This window comes from Ambystoma mexicanum, chromosome 3q (assembly GCF_040938575.1).
Source record: "Ambystoma mexicanum isolate Mex_15411 chromosome 3q, UKY_AmexF1_1, whole genome shotgun sequence".
In the NCBI taxonomy this organism is placed as follows: Eukaryota; Metazoa; Chordata; class Amphibia; order Caudata; family Ambystomatidae; genus Ambystoma; species Ambystoma mexicanum.
The window spans coordinates 1,247,174,738-1,247,199,075 of record NC_090926.1 but is presented as its reverse complement, the minus strand read 5'-3'; the positions used below and the strand labels follow the sequence as shown (position 1 = coordinate 1,247,199,075).

The window sequence follows — 24,338 nt, the reverse complement described above, 5'->3', positions numbered from 1 at the left end:
TGGTAGTGGGACATCTTGGCGATGCCCGAGATGCGAGGAAAGAGAGAGTGGAGTCGAAGATGACACTGAGGTTTTTTGCCTCGCAGGAAGAGGGCCCAAGGCAGGCATCCAGAGTGAGAGAGGGAAAGCAGGGGCAGGGGTCCCAATGAGAAGCATCTCTGTCTTACTGGCATTAAGACAGAGATCGTTGGAGGCACGCCAATCCTGAATCATGGACAGACAGTCAGGAATGAGCGGGAGAGGAGGCTCAGTGGAGCCTGAAGGAAAGCGGAGTGCAATCCGCATAACACTGAAAGTTAGAGGAGAAGGTAGAGATCGGGTGAGCCAAAGGGGCCAAGTAGAGGTTGAAAAACCAGGGTGACAGAATAGGGTGAGAGAATAGAGCCCTGGGGAACGCCACAGGTAGAGTGAGAGGTGGCGGAGAGAAAAGGGACCAAGTTGACCTGGCAGGGGCGGTCCAAGAGAAGCCGGTAAGCCACTCCATGGCCTGATCCGTGATGCCCAGGTTCTCACAGAGTCGATTGATCAGGATGGTGTGGTTGACCATGTCGATAACAGAGGAAAGATAAAGGAGGATGAGGACAGAGGGAATGCTGGAATCAAGGTTAGAGAGAAGATCTTCACGGGTGTTTCAGGAGAGCAGTTTCTGTGCCTCTGGCAGTTCGGAAGCCAGACTGATTGTCATGGAGACAACCAAAAGATTCAGTGTGGAGAGTAAACTGGGAGATGGGCCGTTTTTCCTTTCCAAGAGTTTGCTCAGGAAAGGGGCGATGGAGATTGGGCGATAGTTTACTGGGCAGGTAGAATCGGAAGATGGCTTCTTGAAGGGGTGCACAAAGGAGTGCTTAAGGGGACAGGGGAAAGTTCCAGTGGCGAAAGAGTAATTACAGAAATCGGCCTAGGCTGGAGCAAGTGTCTCAATATTGTCCTTTATGGTTCTGGAGGAGCAGGGGAGCACCTGACACTTCATAGATCGGACTGGTCTAGAAACCTCGTCAGGTGTTGTCAGAGAGAAAGAGGGGCAAGGAGGACGAGAGGGAGAGATGGCCAAAGGGGGGCCCGAGAGAGAAGAGGAGATAGAGGACAGGATGTCCTGAGTTTTAGCAGAGAATGGAGAGACCAGAGCCATACAGAAGGCCTGAGAGGGAAAAGGAGAGGTAGAGACTGCAACAGGATTGGCCAGTTCCTTGCATATTTGAAAGAGTTCGGCACTAGGGGCCTTCGGAGAAGGACTAGGGGGACAGAACCACAATGTACCCTGTGCTTGTAGAAGTCTTTGGTGCTCGACAGTGCACAGTCTGTTTCAGGGCGCTTGTAGCTTCTGCGACAGAGTTCAAGATGGGAGACAGCTGCAGGTATCAGGCAGCAGGCAGTTCGGCGAGCGAGGCTGGACGGACGGCTGCAGGCTGGCCTACACGACGGCTCAGGGTTAGGAATAGTCTCAGTGGGTATTAGTCAAATTATTAGAATGGTACATTTGACTGAATTCGGCCCGTACCATTCGAAAGATTATAAAACATACTGAACATCTGGAGTTGGGGTTGCGGGGGGTGTCCCCCGCTCCCCACGTTTGGCATTTTTGGCCTTGGTGGGGTGGTGGGGGTTGCAGGGGTGTCCCCTCACTTCCTCAACATGGGAGGCGGGGGACAAAAAAATTTAAAAAAAGGGGGACCCTGCTGCGTCAGATCCGACCCGAGTTAGAGGGACGGATCTGACGCTGCAGGGTTGCAGAGGACATGGAGGCGAGCAAATAGGCAAGTATTGCAGGCGCCTTTTGGTTTCATATTTTTTGGGGTTGTTTATTCGTCTGATAATTGTTCTAATGTGAGCCGATGTATTGCAGACAACCCCAATCTCTGAGTGTTGGTCAGCGGATCTGAAGCACTAGTCGAGGAGTCTCTGATGGCATGAGCGACTGCAGCATAAAAATAGTCAATGGGGCAGTTGGTTGCAGCTCAAGGGGCACGACTGGCTAGAAAATGTCCTTTAAAAGGTGGATGCTGGTAGATACCCATCAATGCATTCATCCTAGCTTCTTCACTGGGCTTGTGTCGTCCTTGAAGGCGAACAGCCCAAAGCGAAGGAGAGTGTTGCAAGCAAAGGCCTTATCCTTGGTTCATATACTCTCTGGCACTTCCCACCTAGGAAGCTGTCCTGCAGAGCCTAGCAGGGTACGCTTTGTGAGGGGCCTCTGGATTCAGCAACTCCCTCTGTTCCCTGGGAGATGTTTAGGGCAGGGATCTTGCTTCCCTCTTTGGAAATCCTGGCCTTCCTTCACTGGCAGATTTGTAAGGCAGACTACCTTCAAGCCAGGGTCCAAATGAGTTCTTCTTGTTACTCCTTGCAAAGTCTTCAGATGATCTGCCCTAAAGAGAGTATCAGACATCTTTTAAAGCCAAATGGGCCACAGTTATTGGTGTAGGCTAAGCCTACCTTATTTAACCAATCCTGGGTCCCCATCAATAATCTCCTGTATGAATGAGGTCATAACTAAAGACAGAAAAGGTACAGGGTTGAAAACATGTAATACTAAGTCCCACCCATCTTCCTGTCTGTTGTGGATCAAATGGTCTCTCTGGTTAATTGGGCTCTCTGTGGTTCCTAATTAAAGCGGCAGGTCTCCCTTGAAGCTGCGGCGAGAAGAGACTTTCTGTCTCCTGCAATCCACATACTCGTTTGATCTTGGGAACTGTCCAGACCATCATTCTTCGCTGGGTAAACCATTATAAAAGAGGAAAGACCATATGTTAATCAGGCTTGGTCCCACCCCAAAATAGGCAGTCCACCTTTTCGGTGGTGGCCGCCAATGCGTGGAATCAGTTCCCTCTGCCAATGCGTGCAACTTCCAGTCATTTTTCTTTTCGGCGGTCCATTAAGACCTTTCTTTTTTAAATGCGTTGTTCGCTCTTGCACCCTCTGTCTTACTGCTCAGAGCCAAGATGCCTTTGGGCATATGTGCGCTCTTATAAATTCATATAACATAACATAACATAGTCCCAGACATGACAGGTAACTGCCCTTGATACTGAGAAGAGGAAGCTGGCATGAGGCCGACACAGTGCATATCAAAGATTGTTGAGGATTTGAGGTCTTTAGTTTAGCCTCAGCAGCCAAGCCCCATGTAGGCCTGTTTGAAGTATTGGTATGTTAAGTATGTTAATTGCTGCCACCACCTGCAGTGCTTAGACAAAAGGACAGGGCAGATCCATGGAACCTTTGATAGTTCATTAGGCTGGCCACGGCAGGAGTAAGGTTTTGTCTTCCCCCTTCTCAGATGCCTTGATGTACTCTTGGCTGCCATAATCCAAGTAAATATGACAGGGGAGATGGCGCCAGTAGGCTGTGCCCACCCAGAGTACACAGGTCTATGTGTATGTTGTGCGGTGAGCATAGGAAAATGTGCGCGGATTAGCCCCACACATTTTTTGGAGATCGATCTACTATCATTCAATTTCATTTAATATTGCAAAACAGCCCATGCGAGCGCACACCCACCCTGCGGATGGTCGAATTCCTCACAGTCACATCTCGTATGGTGTCATTTCCTGGGGTGTTACTATTCTGCCAATTACTATTTTTAAATCCTAACTGCTGTGATCACAAAATGTTGGCACTTATGCACCCCCGTCACTGTGGACAAAGAACGCAATCCTGAAAAGGCACAAAGTGCATCTCTCCCTACCCTCGTCTAAAAGAATCACTTTAGAGACCATCCTGGGGTCATCTGATGATCATCGAACTACACAAGAAGTCATTCCCACATCAGACGTCATCACGCTGTTAAGTCATCAGCAAATCTCCCAGAATGGTGGGTGATGAGCTTAAGATGACAATGAATATGCCAACATCATCTTTATTTTAGAAAACATTGTTCCTGATGCTTTTAGGATGACTTGCTGATCACTTCAAGAGATTGCAAGTTTGTCCCTGATGATTTGGGGATGATTCTGGGAGGACCTGGTGATTATTTCAAGTGCATTGCCATGAAACAGGTTTGTTCTTGATGACTTGGGGATGACGTACTGATTACTTCAGATCAGAATTTGTAGAATGATATGCGGTCCAATACAGATTGTGATTCCGCTTTTGCTTAGTTGCATTTATGCTGAATGACCCCCCACTGTGGCATGGGTAAACCTTGAGACAATTTTGGGCCAAAGCGGAAGAAAGGGACCTAACCATAGCATACACCCGTGAGAATCCTTGCCTTCTCAGTCAAAAGCAGAAACCCAGCACCCTCACAATCAATACATTTCCCTGCTGACTTGTTAGGTAAGAATTGGTGCAGGCCCACTGTGTGAGACTACAAAATACTTACCTGCTTGGTATTAGGTAACACATCTTTTGGTATAGGTCTGTACTACACAGGTCGGTAGTGTGACTGAGCAGCCAGGCCTATCTCAAGAGCCTCAGTCGTGGGAACAAGAGGGAGGACATCTGTAGGGCTCCTGCGGTGGTACTTGGGAGGTCGTCGGCAGCTACGGGCTCTTTTTGGTTCAAAGACACTGTGATTTCAGCGCTTAGTAAACAGCACCGTCGGTATCTCGGATACCGGTTGGGCCTACTTCACTCTTGGGTCCTGCACTCTGGTGAGGGGACTCGAGCTCTGGTCGTCCTACTTCTGGAGGGTCCTCAGGAGACGCCTGGAGCTTCTAGCCGGATGTCTGGCGTTCACTCAACTAAAGATTACTCGACCCCTGGCACTTGGTTCTTGCAGCAATGAAGTACAGCCAGTAAGGGAAGATGGTCCAGTGTAGTTCGTCTCTGGGTTAGCTGGTCCCACTAACCCAAGGTGAGAAGTCGCCCATTCCAGAACTTCTCTGCCGAATTGAAAAAAGGAGTTTCAGCACAGCAGCAGGGCTTCACCGGGCAATTCAAAAGGTCCAGGAGGATGCAGCAAGCTTCGTTTACAGTTTCTTCATCGGGTGTTTCTCCCAGTGGTCGACACTGTCTCTCGTCCCAAAACCCTTGCCTTTTAAGTAGGTTTCTCATATTCATGCACAGCCTAGGCTGTCAATCACACATCAGGGTGGCTGTCCTAAAAGGACAGCCAGTCGGTCAATCATGACTGGTTGCATTCAGGCATTCCTAGAGACAAAGGACAGGGGAGTTTTCGGGACCCTCCCTCACATCCTGTCCTTTCAGACACACTGGAGCCAGAGCGTCTGAAGCCCACCAAAGGCAAGACAAACAAAGGGCTCCAGTCCGTTTCGAAGCACAGAGTAAAACCCAAGAAAGACCTCACAAACCGAAAATGGCGAAAAAAGAAGACGGGCTATTTTGATAAAATGGTCACCCATGGGTGCTATACTGCAGCTGAGGGTTCAGCCTGTGGTAGAAAAGCACGATGGTAGAAAAAAGTAAACCACTGCCACCAGCCATTTAAAGTAGAGAGGGTAATATGTTACATGAGAATGTAGGATAAGGAGCTACTAGATAACCCCCCAGCACTCTACATAAGATGGTGTGTGCTGGACCCACAAAGAGAAAAAAAGTCCATTTCAATGTACTATTCTTGGGAACTATAGATCACACAAGAAAGTGTATTTTAAAAATGAGAAATCTAAAGGATTTCTCAGTAACACTGCAGTGAAGGTGCTGTGTGTCACCATACAGAAAACTAGATGCCTATGGAGTTTGTCAGACTCCAAAAACAGTGAAAACACAGAGTCCAAATTAGGTCAAAACACATGAGGGATTGGGAAAAAGGTCTCACTCACTCCAGGGTTAAAAGAGCTGTGGGTCTCTAAGGTTGAACCGAATTGGCACAGAAATGAGAATTCTCCCCAACATGACTGCACCAATATAAAACCAGTATTCACATGTTCTCCTTCACACAATGTTCCTGTTTGCATTGTGCAAAATCCAATAATCAACAACCATAACCCAAAGGACCACCAGGATTAAAACAAAAAGAAAAAACACATAGGATCAAAAAAAGAAGGAAGCAATAAACAAGTGGAACCACAAAGTCCCATCAACCGAGGTCTCAAATGCCCACAACCTACCAAATACAAGCAAAAACAAACCACAAACAGCAAAGACTAAACCCACAATACCAGGAAAAACACCAATCGAAAGAGGACGCCCACTAAGGAACACAACCCACACACGTCTCGCACAAGATAGACAAAGAAGCCAGAAAAGACAACAGAAATATTAAGAAATCCCAAACCACTTGAGAAGGCAGCAACCAGCATGATCCCACAACCCCAAAAAAACTTGACAATCATTAGAGGTGGCGCAAGGAGACCTACAAATAACAGAGCAAAGACAGACTACAATGCTCGCTACCTGTGCACAGATGATAAACGTGGTAAACAAAAACAGCACAGCACCAACAAACCGACAGCCAACAAGCGCCACAAACACAGACCCAACTAGGACACCAAACAGAACATGACAACTAATAAACCATCCCAACCCGATCTCCACCATGGACAATACCCCAAACAGAACAAGAAACAAATTGGAATCCATCACACTCTAGACCCCCTATATCACCAAGACTGGAACAACAGAGGGGTAGCTACCCTATTTACCAGCCGGAATGAACCAACCCTGCCATAAACCTTATCGGTTTACTCGACAAAGAGACTGACCAACAAAGTACCACCCCACCCAAAAGACTCAACCGGGAAAAACCCACCTGGAATGGAAACCCAACCAACAACACACCGGTCAGAACAAACAATACCAACAACAACATGAAAGGGAAATCAAGCAGACTACACTGCAGCCTCCTCAACGTTAGATCCATGGCAAAACACTCAACAGAAATCAGTGACCTAAGCGAAGGAGGCACAGACGTGCTCTTCCTTACAGAAACCTGGCTATCAGACAACTATAAAGCCATTGCGGAAAAAGCCTTGGGAGTATAGCTCAGGGGCAACATGCTCGCCTTGGAAAGACAATGACACGAAGCACCACAGGTTCGATCCCCGGGTCCGGGCTTAGAAACCCCTGGGGGTAATAAGCGCATTATAAATAACCTATCATATCGTATCAAGACCCGACAAATGAATACACGCCAACAGAGAAAACCGAAGAGGAGGCGAATCTCAAATATACACAAAAAAACACGCCTGAGCATCTCGAATCATCACAACCAACGCGGAAGACTATGAATCCTTCCTAATCAAGATAGAACTCAACGACCAATCCAACATAGTATTCAACATAGTATTCCTCCCGATCTACAGACCATCTTCTTACAACCCCAACTTTGCAACAAAACTAGCGGACGAGGCCGCCATTCTATCAACCCACCACGACAACCTAGGCGAAAGAGATCCCACCGATACAAACATAGATACAACAGTTGGATCACCAAGGCCCTTGACCAATTAGCACCAGCTAAAATATTCAAAGCAACGCCAAAAAAACTAGCAGAAAAAGGGTTCACAGAAGAGTGAAAAAACTCCCAAAAGAAAAAAAAAAAAATCAACCGCAAAATGAAAACAAAATGGAGAGAACAATACACCAGACAAGACAAAATAAAATACCAAATAAAACTGTGCAAAGCAAAAGTCCTCAAAGCAAAAAATAAATAAATACATTTTAAAAAACTACTTCGCCACAAGTATGGATTCGGCAAACAATTCACATAAAGAACTCTTCCAAATCAGAGATTAAAAAAACTCTTCCTGCAAAAATTCCATCACCCCTACACAAACACTTTGAGACTAAATCACCAACCACCCAAGAACAAAAAGATACAATAAAGGAGACCATCAACCTAGGCAGGGCAAATACAACCAATGGACCACAGATTAAAGCAAAATTCATCTGCCTGGAACCAATCATAGAGGAAACTTTCACAATACTGATCCAAGGGACCCCTAACTCACAGACGTCTTTAAAGGAATCCTCAACCACAGAACCCCAGCGACATGCTTCCGTTATGCCAGGATCTTAGATATGTTTAAAGGAAACGCTATCAAACCGCCATGTTGATCAGGTTACTTTATTCAGTTACTTCAGTCCATCAGGTCTCATCAGGTACATAGGAGATTAGGAAGTACAGACATAGGAACACACTGGCTCCCACCACCCAGGCTCACATCTTTCAACTGCCTTGGGTGGAACTCCATTCACACACAAACATTCCAATCCTTCATCTAACATTCCACACATGACATCACTCCTTACATACACCTCATACAAGCAGGATAAAACACAGAAAGAAAAAGTCAATCACAACACAACCTCAAACTGAACCCGTCAAAAACGGAAATAAAACTGTTACCCGCAGGGTTCGACAGACAGAACCCACAATTGGACTGGCCAATCGCCATGGGAACGCAACCAGAGACTACCAATGTAGTAAACAACCGAGGAATACTCATGGACAATGGACTAAGTGAACGAAAATGCTTCTTCCTCCTACAAGTACTCAGGATCCTACTAAGACTAAACAGTAGAGACCACATAACTCCAGCACTGAAAACCCTACACTGGTTACCAGTAAAAAAGCATATCAAATTCAAACCACTCTGCAACGCCCACAAAGCATTGCACAGACAAGGAGCTGAATTCCTCTAAGACAGGATTAGCTGGTATCGCCCAAGAAGGGAACTAAGATCCAGCAAAGACCAACAAATAGAAGCAAAACGCCACTAAAAAAGGAAATTCGTCGGAACAGCGTTCTCATGTCTAATTGTTAACACCTGGAATAATATGCCCAAAATAATTAGAACCACAGAAGACCACACCACCTTCAGGAAACTGCTCAAAACCTGGCTATTCAACAGAAAATGACAACCTAGAAGGGACACCAGCAGCAACAACAGTGCAGACAAACAACTAGAGAGGAAACGAGAGGGGCCAAAGAAACGCAAACAAGAACCTGGCGAGATACCGTCAAGCATCATCCAAAGGGCCGACCTAGAGAGACCACAACAAACTGACCGACTTTACTAACCTTCTTCCCTTCCTGCTCCTCCTACATAACCAACGCCTCTACACCAGATCTTGGACTAGCCACCCTCATGTACATACAGAGAACCATTCCTATACTGACATTAGGAGTGAACCACTCACATAGCCCAATACCATCTAAAATACATCAACACACCAAGATGCCGGACTACCTTACAGCTACGACCACGTGTGACTCTGAATCCCTTATGGACACCATCTAACCAGTGCACACGACCAACCCATCATAACCACACAACACCAACACAAAACACTACCAAACAACCGAGGCATGGACTTTTACCCATATCGTTACAATACGCGAGGCCGCTCACAAGTGACTACATTCAAAACACTCACAGACGCCAGTTCCTCCTGGTTCTGAACCTATCCTCTCACCCTTTTCCACACCAATCCCCTACCCCACTTTTTTGCTGATCCACGCGAGCGACGGGGCGGTACAAATCAACTGAACATATAATACCAGTAATGAATCTATAGGAAAACATGCCCATCATGGCTCTGCCTCGCACTCCGGTTGGCTTTGCCTTTAATAATGTCTTGTCACAACAAGAAAACATGTCCAAACTGGCTGCACAATGCAGGCGAGTCTAGATGCGTAATAACGCTCATCATGTTTGCTTTACCCTTGATACCCAGTGATAAAGGCCACGCCACAGTAAGAAATGGCTTGACTGGCTGCCCAAATGCCAGTCTAGACACATAATAACACTCATCATGCTTGCTTGGTCATAGAATCCCAGTAAATAAAAATTTTAAAAAATGTCACGACACAGCAAAGAATAGCTACACTGGGTGCCCCAAAATGCCAGTGCAGCCACATAAAAGCACATATCCTTTCTATAATTCTTTTTTTTAAAACATCATTTTGTACTGGCATCTACGATAGATACCCATTAAAAAGTGAATCGTGATTGGGATTTTAAGACGGCAACTGAGGGGAGAGCAGCGTGATCGTCGAGCTCTCACGCCCCCATCACCCGGGCCAAAGATAATAAAGTAGATTAAAAGAGCCTTGCACAGGTGAGGATTTATCAATGTAGGCTGCGGTGGTGGAGTGCAACAGCCCGGATCGCTGGGGGACTTTGGCAGAGGTAGGTGTGTGGCCTTCGTCTCTGCGTTTTCTGAGGTTGGGGGGCACTGCGCCCTTGGCCAGTAAGGGCCAAGCTGAGAGACACACTTGCACACCACAAGCAAGAAGAACCATTTAGGGAAGATCCAGGGTGGCCGAGGATCCAGTGCGGCTGTGAGGCGGGGCGGCAGAAAGCAGCCGCTGTCGGATGGCAGAGAAGCCTGTCAGGAAAGAGCTGCCTGCGATATTGGATTCGTGGAGTAGGGGCTCCCCTGCTGGCGAGCACCAGTGGGAACACTGAGGCGGGACAGAGCCCCCCCCGCACCAGCGATGCATCTCACAGATCAGGAGGATCCAGAGGGGCCATACCCGTAATCCACTGCTGAGAGCTGCGCAGTGGAGAAGAGTACCTGGAACAGCTAAGAGGCCCGGGAGGGGCCACACAGGAAAGAGGCAGGAAGGAGGCGACCCTTGGGAGAACCATCACAGGTCAGCGTGCGCCCTGGCCCAAAGAAAGGGTGCAAGCAGGCAGAGGCTGGCCAGTGCAGGCAGTGATCAGCAGGCAGTGGTTACCAGCTTTGAGCAGAGTGACGTTGCAAGGATTGAGGAGCGTGGCGGGAGGGCCCGTGCCCAGGCTTTGAAGCCAGCACTTTGCAGAGAAGACCAGGTGAGGCCCTGTGGTGTTATAGCCAGAAAGGCTGAAAGTCCATTTGAGGTAGATTCTGGATTTTGGAACTGCATATAATGCCTCAGCCAGCATACCCCATCCAGAAGCCCAGCAAGGGAGACAAGGGAGCAAGAGGCGCACCACGCATAGGGGACAGCGACTGGTGGGGCCCTGGCCTCCTCAGGCCAAACCTGAGGCCGAATAGAGGGCTAAAGAGTCCCTCTACATCTGTGGTGGGCAAGCAAGAATAAGGGAAAGGCCATTTGGTCAGGCTCAGGGCACCAAGGCCAGGAGGAGGGTCATTTGAAACCCGAGGAGGACAAACAGTGGCTCACCTGCGCACATTTAGCGGGGAGTTCCAACCCCCCCGCACAGTCAAGGCCGGACCCACAAAGTGGCGGAGGGAGGAGGTTACTACGCCCTGAAAAATTGCCCAGAAGATGTCTGAAGGATGCGAAACAATATCAGAGAGAACAGGATCTGCCTACGCACTATGTCCAAAAACAAGGGGAAGGACATGCAAGCTGCCCCCAAGTCTGAAGAAACCACAGGAGGGCAATCTACAGAGACTGTGGCGCAGAGACAGCGAGGTACCGGCTGGGGGAGATCAGGGGCCCGGGGCAGGAGAGGATTTGGGAGCACTGGCAGGCACTGCAAAAGATTATGTGGTCACCCAGGAGGTCCTTCGGCCAATGCTTTCAGGATTTTGGGTACAAGATAGTGAACACCATTCAGTCACAGTTGAGCATGATGCGAGCAGAACTGTCCCAATCGTTGCAAGATGTGAAGGGGGACATAACGCAACTAGAGCAGCTGGAGACAGTACACGTCTGCAATCATTAGCCTGCGCAGGCATTATTATCAGGGCAGTTTCTAGTCCATTTGGATAGAATGCGCTTCTCCCTCCTGCTCCGCGCGCCACTCCCAAAATATACTGTTAAGTAACTCCTACCCAAGGTCAATAAATCACTGCTCAACAAATGAAATCGGTTTTATTACATCATTATTCAAGACCTAATAGCAAGTCCTCAGACAAGCAGGAGTACACAAACAGTATATACAACTCAATGTTTTGTGTCCATTTTTAGTCAGCCAACTGGGAACCATCTATATCTATTTCCATCTACATCAGATTCTGGTGCACTATCACCACCCTTTGCTAACAATTGCTACAGGTGCTTGCACAGTTGAATCAGTTCTTAGGAGCTTCATGTTGTACATGAAAACCCAGCATGTATTGTGCGGAGTCAACTGGGAAAGACGCCTTTCAAGCGAAGGAGTTATGGCGTCAATCAGGGTATAAAATACAGTTTCTAAAGAAGTTCTTCATTCTCAGTGGTCTTGTCCCGAGTCTCATACGCAAACATTTTCTTTTTTTTCCTATGCAGTTTAGTTTCCTTAAAAGTCAGGTCAACATCTGAAAGTAAGCCTCTCTTTTGCTGTTTTACAGCAGACTCAAAACCAGCACTGCCATAACTTTTGACAAAGGCAATGCAGTTCTTAAGCAGGTCATTGCAGGCCGGCAAATCAATTTGTTTGGACTACATGGATTTGCTTACAATGTTCACCTGAAATAGAAGGTCATACCACACAACTTAAGTACAAATATAACTGAAATCTTCCAAGTGTGAAGCAAGCCTCTGAAGCCTCTGAAGCCTCTGAAGACAATGTTGGGTCATTGACTTTTTCTTCAATGCTCATGAGTGCTGTGTGTATCTCAACAAATATACACTGCACAGCTCTCAAGCTTCCGATTCTACATTCCCATTGTGTTTCCAGACCTTTTCCAAGGAAAGGTTTTTTACATGCTCACTGAGAATGCTCCAGCGTTTGGTGGAAGCTGCAAATTATAGTTTCTGAAGTACACCAAAAAGAGAAACAGATTTCACAGCGGATTTGGAAGCATCGCCAACCACCAAATTTAAACTGTAGCAGCCACATGGGTTAAAAAATGCACTGGGGTATTGCTCAAGAACTCGCGCTTGGACTCCTTTGTTTACCCCAATCATGTTTGCACCATTATCATACCCCTGACCACGGCAGTTGTTCAGCTCTAAACCGCATTCTGACATTTCAGAATACAGAAGGCTTGCAGGTCCTTCACCAGAGGTGTTGTCTGCAGGGCGATACCCTATAAAATATTTTTTCACAGAACTGCCTTTGCCTGTAATAGCCACAATTCTTACAGTGTAAGAGAGTTGCTCGGTGTAGCTGATATCTGGAGTACAATCCAAAATAATTTTTTGCAGCCTTTGTAAAATTGCATTCTTTACTTGAGACACCATTAAACTAATTAGTTAATTCTCAATGAGATTTCCGCAATAGTGACTGTGGATCTTTTGTGAAGTCACTCGATGCAAATGATCCATCATGATCGGATCAAATTTCCCTAGTAGTTAAACAAGGCCTAAGATATTTCCATTGTTTGGAGTAAGTAACTTGTTGGAAGAGCCACGATATGCCAAATTATTTTTGCACAGAGACAAGAACGGACATAATTCTTTCAAGCACAGCCCGCAAACGCTTGGTCTCTGCCCGTATTTGATCGTGCATGAGAGAATCAATACCAACATGTCCTGCGAGGCACCTTTCACCATCCGCCCACTTGAAACTTGATTTGGCATGTTCAGGAGACCCTTTGTGCATTTTCTAATAGTTACCAATATGCTTCCAGTTATTAACACCATCACTGCCAAGTTTTGATTTTGGCATAGTGTCAAAAAGCCTACACAAAAAACAGTAGATATCAGTCAAAATAGAATATTGCAGACATGGCCTGGAACTGTTTCTCGATTTAGGTAATACCCTGAGCCCATATGAAGTATGAAAGTGCCTATTTTTGTCATCCTTTGATATGATATATGATATGATATGGCATTTGTAACGCGCCTATACACAAGTGTTTCAAGGCGCGACGAGGCAGGGAGGGGAGAACAAGGGGAAGACAGACAACGATCCTACTAGGCCAGGTGTCATTCAGACCGCGCAAGTGCAGGGGTAGGGTGAAGGGAAAAAGTGCAAGGGGAAGGGGGAGGGAGGGGAGTGCAGTACAAATAAGTAGAATAGAGATAAAATAATAAATAAATAGGGCCAGCTGGTGGCAAGTGCAAGGTAAGTGCAGACAAGTGCTGGGGGGGGCTGTAGGGATACAGAGACAGTCCCGCAGTGCAGGGGTTGCCAGGGAGGCAGTGCAAGTGAAGAGTGACTGGCCCAGTTGCAGAATCAGTGCAGTTTAGGTGAAGAATTTAGCAGGGGAGAGGGAGAGAGAAAGCAGAAGTGAAGAGGAAGGTTTTGAGGTGCTTCCGGAACCGGAGATGGTTCTCCTCAAGTTTCAGGGAGGCAGGAAGGCTGTTCCAGAGGGAGGCCCCTGCCGCGGAGAGAGATCTACCCCCAGCTCGTTGCTTCGAGAAGCGGCTGACCCTGGGGGAGTTGGAGACGGATGAGCGTAGGGCTCGGGAAGGAAGATATTTAGGAAGAGAGAGTTGAAGGTATTTAGGCCCCAGGCCCCAGAAGGCCTTGTGGACAATGCAGAGGGTTTTGAACTTTATCCTCGCAGCCACTGGGAGCCAGTGTAGAGATTTCAGTCCTGGAGAGATACGGTCCCTGGGCTTGAGGGCAAGGACAAATCTCGCAGTTCTGTTCTGGATGAGTTGCAGAGGGCGGAGAGTGGAGGCAGGCAGATTAAGATAGAGGCTGTTACAGTAGTCCAGCTTCGAGAGAACCAGGGCTCGAGAGACAGTGAGCTTCTGGGGGAAGGAGAGGAAGGGAAGAATACCTCTGAGGAGGTGCAGCTGGTAATGTGACTTCTTAGAGACGTCAGATATATGAGGAGAGAAGGAGAGAGTGGAGTCGAAGATGACCCCAAGGTTTTTTGCCTTGCAGGTAGGAGCAGGAAGAGGGCCAAGAGAGGCCGGCCAGAGAGCTGCAGGGAAGGAGGGAGTGGGTGTGCCGATGAGTAGGATCTCAGTCTTACTGGCATTAAGGCAGAGGTCATTGGCAGCACACCATTCCTGGATAGCAGACAGACAGTCAGAGATGAGGGAGGGAGAGGAGGAGGCCGAGGGTAGCCTGAAAATGAGCTGGGTATCGTCCGCATAGCACTGAAAGTTGGGGCAAAGGGCGGCGATGCGGTGGGCAAGGAGTGCCAGATACTGGTTGAACAGCCAGGGAGAGAGATTAGATCCCTGGGGAACGCCACAGGTGGAGAAAAAGATGTCAGAGAGGAAGGACCCAAGTTGGACCTGGGAGGGTCGATTGGAAAGGAAAGAGGTTAGCCACGCCAGAGCCTGACCAGTGATACCCAGGTTATCACAGAGACGGTTGAGCAGGATGGCATGGTTGACAGTGTCAAAGGCAGAGGAGAGATCGAGCAGAATGAGAACACACGGAGTGTTGGAGTCGAGGTTCAAGAGCAGGTCCTCACGTATGTTCAGGAGAGCAGTTTCCGTGCTTCTGGCCGCTCTGAAGCCAGATTGATGGTCATGGAGACTATCAACAGCTTCAGCATGGAGGTTAAGCTGGGAGATGGCCAGTTTCTCCAGGAGCTTGCCCAGGAAGGGAGTGATGCAGATTGGGCGATAGTTAGCCGGACAGGAGGGGTCGGCAGAAGGTTTCTTAAGGAGAGGGTGCACAAGGGAGTGCTTGAGGGGGGATGGGAAGACTCCAGAGGCGAAGGAGTGGTTGCAAAAGTCAGCCAGGGCAGGAGCCAGGGAGTCAATGTGGTCCTTGATAGTTTTGGAGGAACAGGGGTGAATCTGTTTAGACGAGACTTTCATAGATCGGACTTGTCTGGAAACCTCGTCAGCAGAAAAAAGGGGAAAGGCAGAGAAGGAGGGAGGAGGGGTGGCTGCAGAAGAGCAGGGAAGAGAGGGGGGGAGGTGATAGGAAGAGAGTGAGGACAGGATGTCCTGAGTTTTAGAGATGAAGTGGGAGGCCAGTGCAGAGGGCCTGGGAGGGGACAGGAGAGGTAGAGACTGCAGCAGGGTTGGCAAGCTCCTTGCAGATTTTAAAGAGTTCAGCCGAGTTGTTAGATGCCGCAGAGATGCGGGCTTGGATAAGGGCTCTCTTCTTGGTGAGAACAGAGAGACGGTATTGCCTTTGGAGCAGGCGACAGGCCAGTTTGTCAGAGGATGAACATGAAGCACGCCATTTCCTCTCTGCCACCCTGCACACACACAGCTATGAATAACTAAGAGGTGGCATAGCAGGCTGCCCTCCCATTACAATTTGATCCCGCACATGTCCAGGCATTGATTTAGGCCATAAAGAAATGTCTTCAAACCAACACGTTTTAGTGCCTTGCACCGGTTGGCCATCATTGCCCTCTTGAGGCCGCATGACCAAAGGCAGTACCGTTTCCTCAGGGATGCCTGTTGCCTGGCCTTGGGGAGGGGGCGCTTATCTACTTCTTTTGAAGTCTTCCCTTCCCTCCTGAAAAATGAAGACGGTACTTTGGAACTTTTAATAACTTGCGCCACTTGTTTTTTACCCTGCCAGTTCTGTACTCCCGAAGGTCCTATTGGTTTCGACATTGCCAGTACGTTCAAATGCCTGAAGCAAAAGAACCAGCCAGAAAATATAGCCCAATTATAACATGATGCAAGATTCTTGCTAGGAGTAATCCAAACTCCCCAAAAACGTTTTTTAAAAGTCTTTTTAGTTTAAATGAAGCATTGATTGCCAAGCAAAGTAGTGGTAAGGAGGCTCCATTCTAAAAGGTGCCGAGTTGAAAGTGAGCTAAATTTTGAGACGCTACATCATGGCCATACCAATTTGAACAAAGCTTTTCTAGCATATGGACAAATACTATGCATGCTAATTCCTACCACTGGCTAACAGGTTCCAGTTCACCATCTCACATTGCAAGTGTCAATCCCTCTCTCAACAAACATGCAGTAACCCAACTACAGTAAAACAAGGCACTGAATTGGCAGATGGGGTAAAAGCGTAGTCTGGAAAATCCAATCATTACCATGAACTGCACTTTAAGGTTTGTGAGAGGAAATAACTTTTGGTTCAGAGAAAGGGCTGTATTAGGACCATAAGGCAGACTGTTTAAAGGATTTCCTTTCAATTACATCTCACCAATGACCTCAAAAAGGTCAAATCGGGTCAGATTGTTGAGCAGTTATTGGAGTGCCATTTGTCATTTGAAAGTCACTTTTAAAGTGATGGTGCTTTCAGATGGAAAGGGCAGAAGGTCTCTATCACAGCCTCCGACTCATTTCACATAACCATGCAGTGGAAACATCCTACTCATCTACAGTACAAATGCCAGCATCCAAATCAAATAGGCAGCTAGTATCTGACCAGAAACTCAATCGATCCAATACAATATTCCTGAACTGAATGGTCTTTGTTTTAACCATTAAGAAAGCTAAATCTGAAAAGGAACATACAGAGGTGAGAAACCAGAACACCACAGGAGTGCTGGCGAGCTTTGTTACAAGGCCAGAGTGAAGCAAGGGGCACTACGTTAAATACAAATCAGGGTGTGGCCTGAGGGTCAGGGCATCCCTGACTTCACCTAGGACCAACTTCCCACGTAGGCTGCATGCCACTACAGCCCGACTACTGGCACAACTATGAGCGTTCACTTTTCAGTACCCGGAGGGTGCTCTGTGCTAAAGGAAAGTACTAGTCAGCAAACAACTCTTCTAATGAAAAATCAAAAGGAGGCATTCAGCTGATGTGAGCACGGAGGACTGGACTCCACTTCATAGAGTCCTCCTGCAGCCCTGAAGCTTTGCCAATTTGCATATTCCGGTGTGCATTTCACAGCAAGTGCGATACAGCGGTCTCTACCTAATCCTGGTCACAGTGCTCTCTCCCAATTACATTTCAACTCCTCCTCCTCCTGCGAGTCACATCTACCCCTACCTTCAGCTCTCTTCCATCTCACTCTTGCCCTTTAACCGCCCATTGCCTCCCCTTCTCACGTGCAATCTCTGCCCCATATTTTGCTTCCCTATAGAGCCTATATTTTCCTCTCTTTCGTACCCCCTTTCTTAATCTCGCTTTCCTCACCTTTTCCTTGACTATCTCGTTTTCTGTCCCACTTTAATCTCTTTCACTCTGTCTGCATGGCCGTCCTTATTTGAGCCTTAGCCGCTGGGCATAATCTCTTACAGTGAACAACGCCTTGCATTTGGTAATTTATTAAATGGCAGAAACCCTTTTAAATATAAGTGGAACGCATTCACTATACCATCCGTCCATCAAACATGGCCTTCAGGGGCCTGTGTAGAACTGTTTGTTGTAATTCAACCCACAGGACAGGATCTCAAGTAGTCCAGTTTCTGGACTGAAATAATAAACCCCATATCAGATTGCATTCTGGTACTTGTAGGCCCGTTTATACACAGGAATGCAAAATGAAAAGCATAAAAATGGCAGCTCCCTGAAAAAGTGGATTACAGAGTGCTTCTTCTGCCTATTTTAAAGAAACAAGAGTGTGAAAAAAAAGCATGTGACAAAAAGTGGGCATTGGTCTCACTACTAGTGGTCAAATATGCACACTTCAGAGTTATTTTGTATGCAGATTACTGTTGTGCAGCAGAAAACATTTACATCTGCCCATGCGGGGGGGTTCACCCCATAGGGCCAGTTACACATGGATGTAAACCGCTAGAGATCTTTGCCATCATCCTTGCCCTGCTGATGAAAGGAGTACTATTTTGCTGTTCTAAACAATGAAATAAAGATATACCATCAAAGCTCAAACTCAGAACTTGTCAGCGGGACCGAGCAAAAGCAAACAAACCGTCTCATCAAATATATTCCCCTTGGTTTATGGGGAACTTTACCATAGACCCACGTGAACACAGCGCAGGTTCACCCTATCGAGAAATCCTAGCTGCACCACTGCAGCCAACTCAATACGAAAAAGGACTCCCACCAAGACAAAGAACAATTTGCATGGAGATAAAACTTCAATGGAACCATGAAAAGTAAAACAATTCGTTCCTTATGTTCCTGCCCCGAATTCGAACTCTAAACAAATCAAGTTCTCTGAACTGCAGAAAACAGTAACAAGTTTCAAACATGTCCAATTAAAACCAACAAAGAGGAAAGGTTGCGGCTGAAAGTGCCCATAACAGTAGCAACTTCCAATATACGCTTTCAACTCTATCTGAGAAATGTTTCTGCCATTTAGACTTTTTTTGGGACAGAACAGAGTGAAGCTACGTTCTGCCATTTACCCTTTCAGGTGCTGGAAACATTTTAAAGGGGTAGCAGGAACACAGCAAAGCGATTCCAATACACGCACTCGATACAACCAAGGCAGGCATGTATCTCCACGTTGGACAAGAAGTCTGGGCTAGGAAAGTGTAAAACAAAATATTCCCATTTACCTGTTCTTGTACAGAACACACTTTGAACTATGCAAACTACTGTTTGTGCACCAGCTGAACGCTATGTACACAGTGCAAAGGAACATTTTCTAAAATGTCAACAGAAGCATTGGGCTGTACCTTCTTTCTAAGTAGTTCTGTAAACAAGCAAGTCAGGGAGACAATGCGGTCTTCTTTCTATGCGCACGTGTCCAGGTAGAAAGTAATTGGAGTGATTACAAAGGCCGGCACCCACCAGGAAAGGTGCCCTTTTATGCCCCCACACCAAGTGGTGCGAAAGTTCAGAGAGCCTCTGACTTCCGTAACGTTACGCAAGTACTATGTGAATGCCAGTCAGCAGCTGCGGCTACTGTGCTGCGGCTACTATCCCACAGCAATTGCACCCCACAGGGACCGGGGCAATTGCAGCCCAAGCAGCCGCCCAGGTCAAGAAACGGGCTTGATTATTAAATCACTTACACTAGAGCAGGGTCTGTGTAGTAGCTGCATAGCAGTTACTGGGTGTACGAGCATTCCAGAGCGTGAACCGTACCATAAAAATGAGCTTTGTGGCAGCTTCTGTGTTTGTTTGTTTATTTATAAAGCGCACTTAACACAGAGGTATCTGGGCGCATGACATTACAAGACATTTCAGTTTCTTAGTTGTATTACCTAGGTTTACAGGTTGCATTAAGTCACAAGTAGCATAGTTATACATAAGTTATATACAGAACAGTTATTTATAAAGATACATCCGGATGCTGTCTACTAGGTCCTGGATTAGGGATGCTCAGATTGTAGTAAATCGGAGGTAAACCAGCATTTAGTGTTTTTCCTGAAATTATAGAAGGAGTGGTCTGCTCTTAAGAGTAGAAGGTAGAGCGTTCCAGAGTTGGGCTACAATCAGTGGGAAACTGCTACCGCCTGCTTTGGCAGAAGTAGCTAGAGGCCCTCGTAGGTCGTGTGCAATTATTTTTGACAAAATTGTCCTTGAGGTATTGGGGTGCTGAATTATTTAGACATTTATGAGTCAAGGAGACTGTATTCTGTCTTTGACTGAGAGCCAGTTGTGTTTTCGTCTAATCGCTAAGATATGTTGTCTTCTAGGGATGCTCAAGCCAGTTCGAAGTGTGTTGTTCTGGAGTATTTGTAGTTTCTCGACTATGTAATTGCTGGCACCTAGGAACAGGGCATTACAATATCCAAGCTTTGAAAGTATTAAAGCTCTAGCCAGAATGATGCAACTTTGTGGACAGAATGGGTTTGCAATCATGGATCAATTTACAATTGTAAGCTGTCACTGATGCCATAGCGTTAACTTGTTTGCACAGGCTCAGGACTGAATCTAGGTAGAAACTGAAGGTTTTTACCACTTTAGCCACTTTGATGTCATTACCATTTATGTTGAATGAAGTGTACCGATTGCTCAGTTTGTTCAAATCGGCTGGTGTACCTAGAAGTAGTAGCTCAGTCTTCTAATCATTCTGATAAAGCCCATGTAAGACCATCCAGGCCTGAATATTGGTATAGATTTTATCAACTACCGCTAAATCTTGGTCATAGTCGCCTGTCAAAGAGAATCTGGGTGTCATCTGCATAGGTAGTATAGGTGACACCCAGAAGGTCTTGTTGAATAGCGGCTTAGTCAATATGTTGGGCATGGTAGGCGATACACACAATCCTTGCGGTACTCCGCATGTTATAGGTATAGGGTCAGCTGCAGCCGTAGGTGAAAACACACTCATTGATCTATTGTTTAAAAAAGAGTGGATCCATGCTGTTGCTTCTGTGGAGAAGTGGCCAGATGTTTACAGAGCACTTCTTGATTGACCAGATCGAAAGCAGCCGACAGGTCTAATAGGAGGAGGAGGGCACATTTCCCTTTGACTTTCAGGTCGTCAATCTGGTTCTTCAGGTCAATCAGGGCTGTTTCGGTGCCATGTTGGGGTCTGAATCCCGATTGGCAGAGTCCTAATAGGTTGTTGGATTCAAGATACGTTTGTATCTGGATGTAGGCTGCTTTTATCAATGATCTTCAAAAGAAAGGGGACAGTTGTGATAGGTCTATAATTCGTAGGTATACTTGGGTCCAAAGTTGGTTTCTTTAACAGTGGCAGTACCCACATGTTTTTCAGGTTGGTAGGAGCAGAGCATGTACGGAATGACGCGTTAACTAGGTTGGTAACAAAAGGAGCTACGTCACTAGCAGCTTCTTTAATAATAGAAGCAGGGAAGGTATCTCCCTGACATCTGGAAGGTTTGAGCGAGGCTATAATGTTTTCCACTTCTGAGGTGGACACTTGAATAAATTTAAGATCGCTGTCACGGTTTAGAACGGTTAGGAAGGTTTTTCTGGGTGATAAATTGCATAGGGAGGCTGAGTTTTGTAGTAGTTTTTTACTTTGGAGAAGAGAGATCTTATTGGCTAACGCATTTTGGATTTTGGTACACCATGTTTTAGCCTTGTTACAATTGGCTGTAGCAGTGAGCAGGGATTCCAGTTCTCTTAAAATGACAAAGAGCTCTCTGGTACTGGAACTAGCTTTATTGATCCTGATGTCATAGGGGTCACGTTTGGTTTGAAGATTGTCTTTATTAGGTCGGGTGCTTTTTCCAGGTAGCGTCGCATTTCCTTTTTTCATTCTGCAGATCATTAAGTTTCAGTGTAAACCATGTGTTCAGGTGGGCTTTAGGTTTACTTCTGCGCAGTTTTAGAGGTGCAATTTTGTCTAAGGCTTGGGTGATGATATTATTGTATAATTCAACTAGTAGTGGGTCGGAAGACACGGGCGCAGAGTTAAGTCAAGGAAAGGTCTAAGTTTATCCAGTGTGATGTTCTGTTTATTTCTGGTCGGAACAGGTGGAGCAATAAGATTGTTTAAGATAGGCAATAGGCAATCATGGCATTTATAACACGCCCATACACAAGCGTTTTAGTGAGCGAAATAGTAAAGGTCACTAGAAGATGGTCAGTACATGGCTATTGTTCAATAGCTGTTATAGTTGTCACACAATTAAGGTCAGCTACCCAGTCTAGGGTTCTTCCTTTTTCATGTGTTGGGTGAAGGACTCTTTGCATTAGACCCAGTTCAACTAGAGAGGGAGACACAGATAATTCAGGTTGATCATTAGGGTCATTGAATCCAAGATTGAAATCTCCTAGGATGAGAATCTGCAAAGCTGGTTTAGTATTGGTAGTTAGTAAGGTGATAATCTCCTCCTCAAAGTATCCAATGGGTCCTGGGGGTCTGTATATCCAGTGTACTGTTAAGGTACGGGTATTAGAGAACGATAGTTTTACTGTCAGCAGCTCACAAGACGAGACAGCGGGATGTATGGAAACTCTCAATCCCAATGAAGATTTGGCAATGAAGGTAATTCCACCACCTCTAGAGGATTCTCTGTCAGATCTGAGTATCGTATAATTATCCGGAGTAGCGATTAGAAGGGAGGGACCTGCTGCTGCAGGTAGCCAGGTCTCTATTATTGCTAGGAAATCCTGTTTTCTTTCCCCTGATACGTCAGCAATGTCAGCAGCGTGTGCTACCAGAGATGTGGCGTTGATCAGTGCCCCTTTGATTTGCATTGGATTAGTGTTAGGTGAATTAGGAACTAGAATCTGTGACTTCTTACTTGTTTTCTTACTAACTTTGAACGTTTTAGAGGCAGCTTTCTTAGGTACATGAGGTTGGTTCATTATAGGCAGTTGGCTAGTAGGAGTTATATATGATTTACTGAATCTTGTGCTGAGCCTTGCATTTCTATTTGCAATGGGCCATGGGACTTTGGAGACCAGTAAGGAGGTGTCACTCTGGGCTGCTAGGAATGAATCTAGAGTTCCCTCTAGTTGGTTGGCATTCAGTCTGATATGGTTACTTGAGATATAAGGTTCTATCAAGGGTTTGGAGGCTTTGGAGAGTTACGGTTAGGTCACAGGCTTCAAAAGAGGTAGGAATTTGGTTGGCTTGATTCTAGCTGGTAGGTTTAAGGATGGCAAAAATAGGGTAGGCTTAATCAAGCCCAAACTATTGGCCTGAGTGTTCATAGTGGATATACTCAACTTGAATCTGTGTGCAAGCCAATGCGAGATGAGGCTCGGTCTGCCAGGTTGCATCAACTGGTAGCATGATGTTAACATTCAGTCAGACAATCAGGAGTCTGACTTTAATCTCTATAATTAAAGCAAGCACAGTTCTGAAGGTACAGTGCACTGAAGCTGCCCAAAAGCATTTGTTACACGAAATGTAGGTATAGTGGACGCTAACATGGGTACATAGTATTAAGTAATGGCAGATATGTTAATTAGTAGCAGCCATACATGCCAACCCTCCCGATTTAGGCGGAGACTCACGACTTTTCGTGAAATAATATTGCTATAGTTCACGTCCTCCCACCTAAAATACTTCTAGCCCCAATGCATCCCTATGGGAAAATGTGCAACTCACGATTTCTCTGATGAAATCTCCCGCCCAGGTGAGTTGAAATGTTGGCTGTCTGGTAGCAGCTGTGACTGAGAAACACCAGACCATGAATATGACAAAGGGCATTAGGTTATTCGCATGGAGCACACAGAATGTTTAGTGCAAGTAAATCTGTTAATATTCTAAAGTTCTTAGCTAAAATCCCCAGAATGCTATAAGACATAAATAGTGGCACCTATGAGGATGTGCAGAGTGAGGCTAGGAGGCATGGGCTACAGTGACTGTGCCTGCGATACCAAAAACAGGCTGCCCTGTGTAATTTCAAACCCAGATGTTCAGAAAGTCACGTACTTACAATGTTTAAGGTCAACATGTGATAAGTACAATACAACGAATTGCAGCTTCAACGTGCATGTCCAGAGGTTGCAAAGGGGCTCCTCTTAGCATACTATGACATAGGGGTGAGAACGTCTGAGTTAATGGAGGCTAAAAGAAATGCACATACAATTCACTACGAGACCTGGATGGCAAGCACTCACCTGATGCTGCCCGGTAACAAGGACACCAGCTTTCATTATCAATCACACATTTAAAGTCCCCGTGAGACCCGATCGCATTGTGTGCTTGTTTAAAAGTTGGCCGACACTTTCTGAAATGCCTTTGAGGCGTCATGACGTATTTCTGTCAAGCCGTCGTGACATTTTCACGTGCGACGTCAAGGCGTGCTTAGTAAGAGAATCACGGAGTTTTATGGTGCATTTATAAGGCGCTTTTAAATCAAGTGTTTCGCAGCAGCAAGGTATATTTAGGTTCGGTGGGTATGTTTTTCTTATTTTGATTGCAGCAACAGCGGCTCTTTTTTTTGGTGTCTTCTTGGCTGGTATTGTCCTATCACGGTGTTATGT

At 46.3% G+C, this 24,338-nt stretch overlaps 1 protein-coding gene across 3 annotated transcripts in view; it reads right to left on the bottom strand.

Annotated features, from left to right (window-relative positions):
- The window catches only part of ECSIT (ECSIT signaling integrator), a 63,817-nt gene extending 39,717 nt beyond the window's left edge, over positions 1-24,100 (bottom strand). The window contains exon 1 of one of the 3 annotated variants that reach the window (XM_069604212.1): positions 23,973-24,100. The gene's annotated coding sequence lies outside the window, so the exon portion shown is untranslated. The other 2 variants (XM_069604214.1, XM_069604213.1) reach the window with 2 other exon arrangements.
- Between the last annotated feature and the right edge of the window lie 238 nt (positions 24,101-24,338).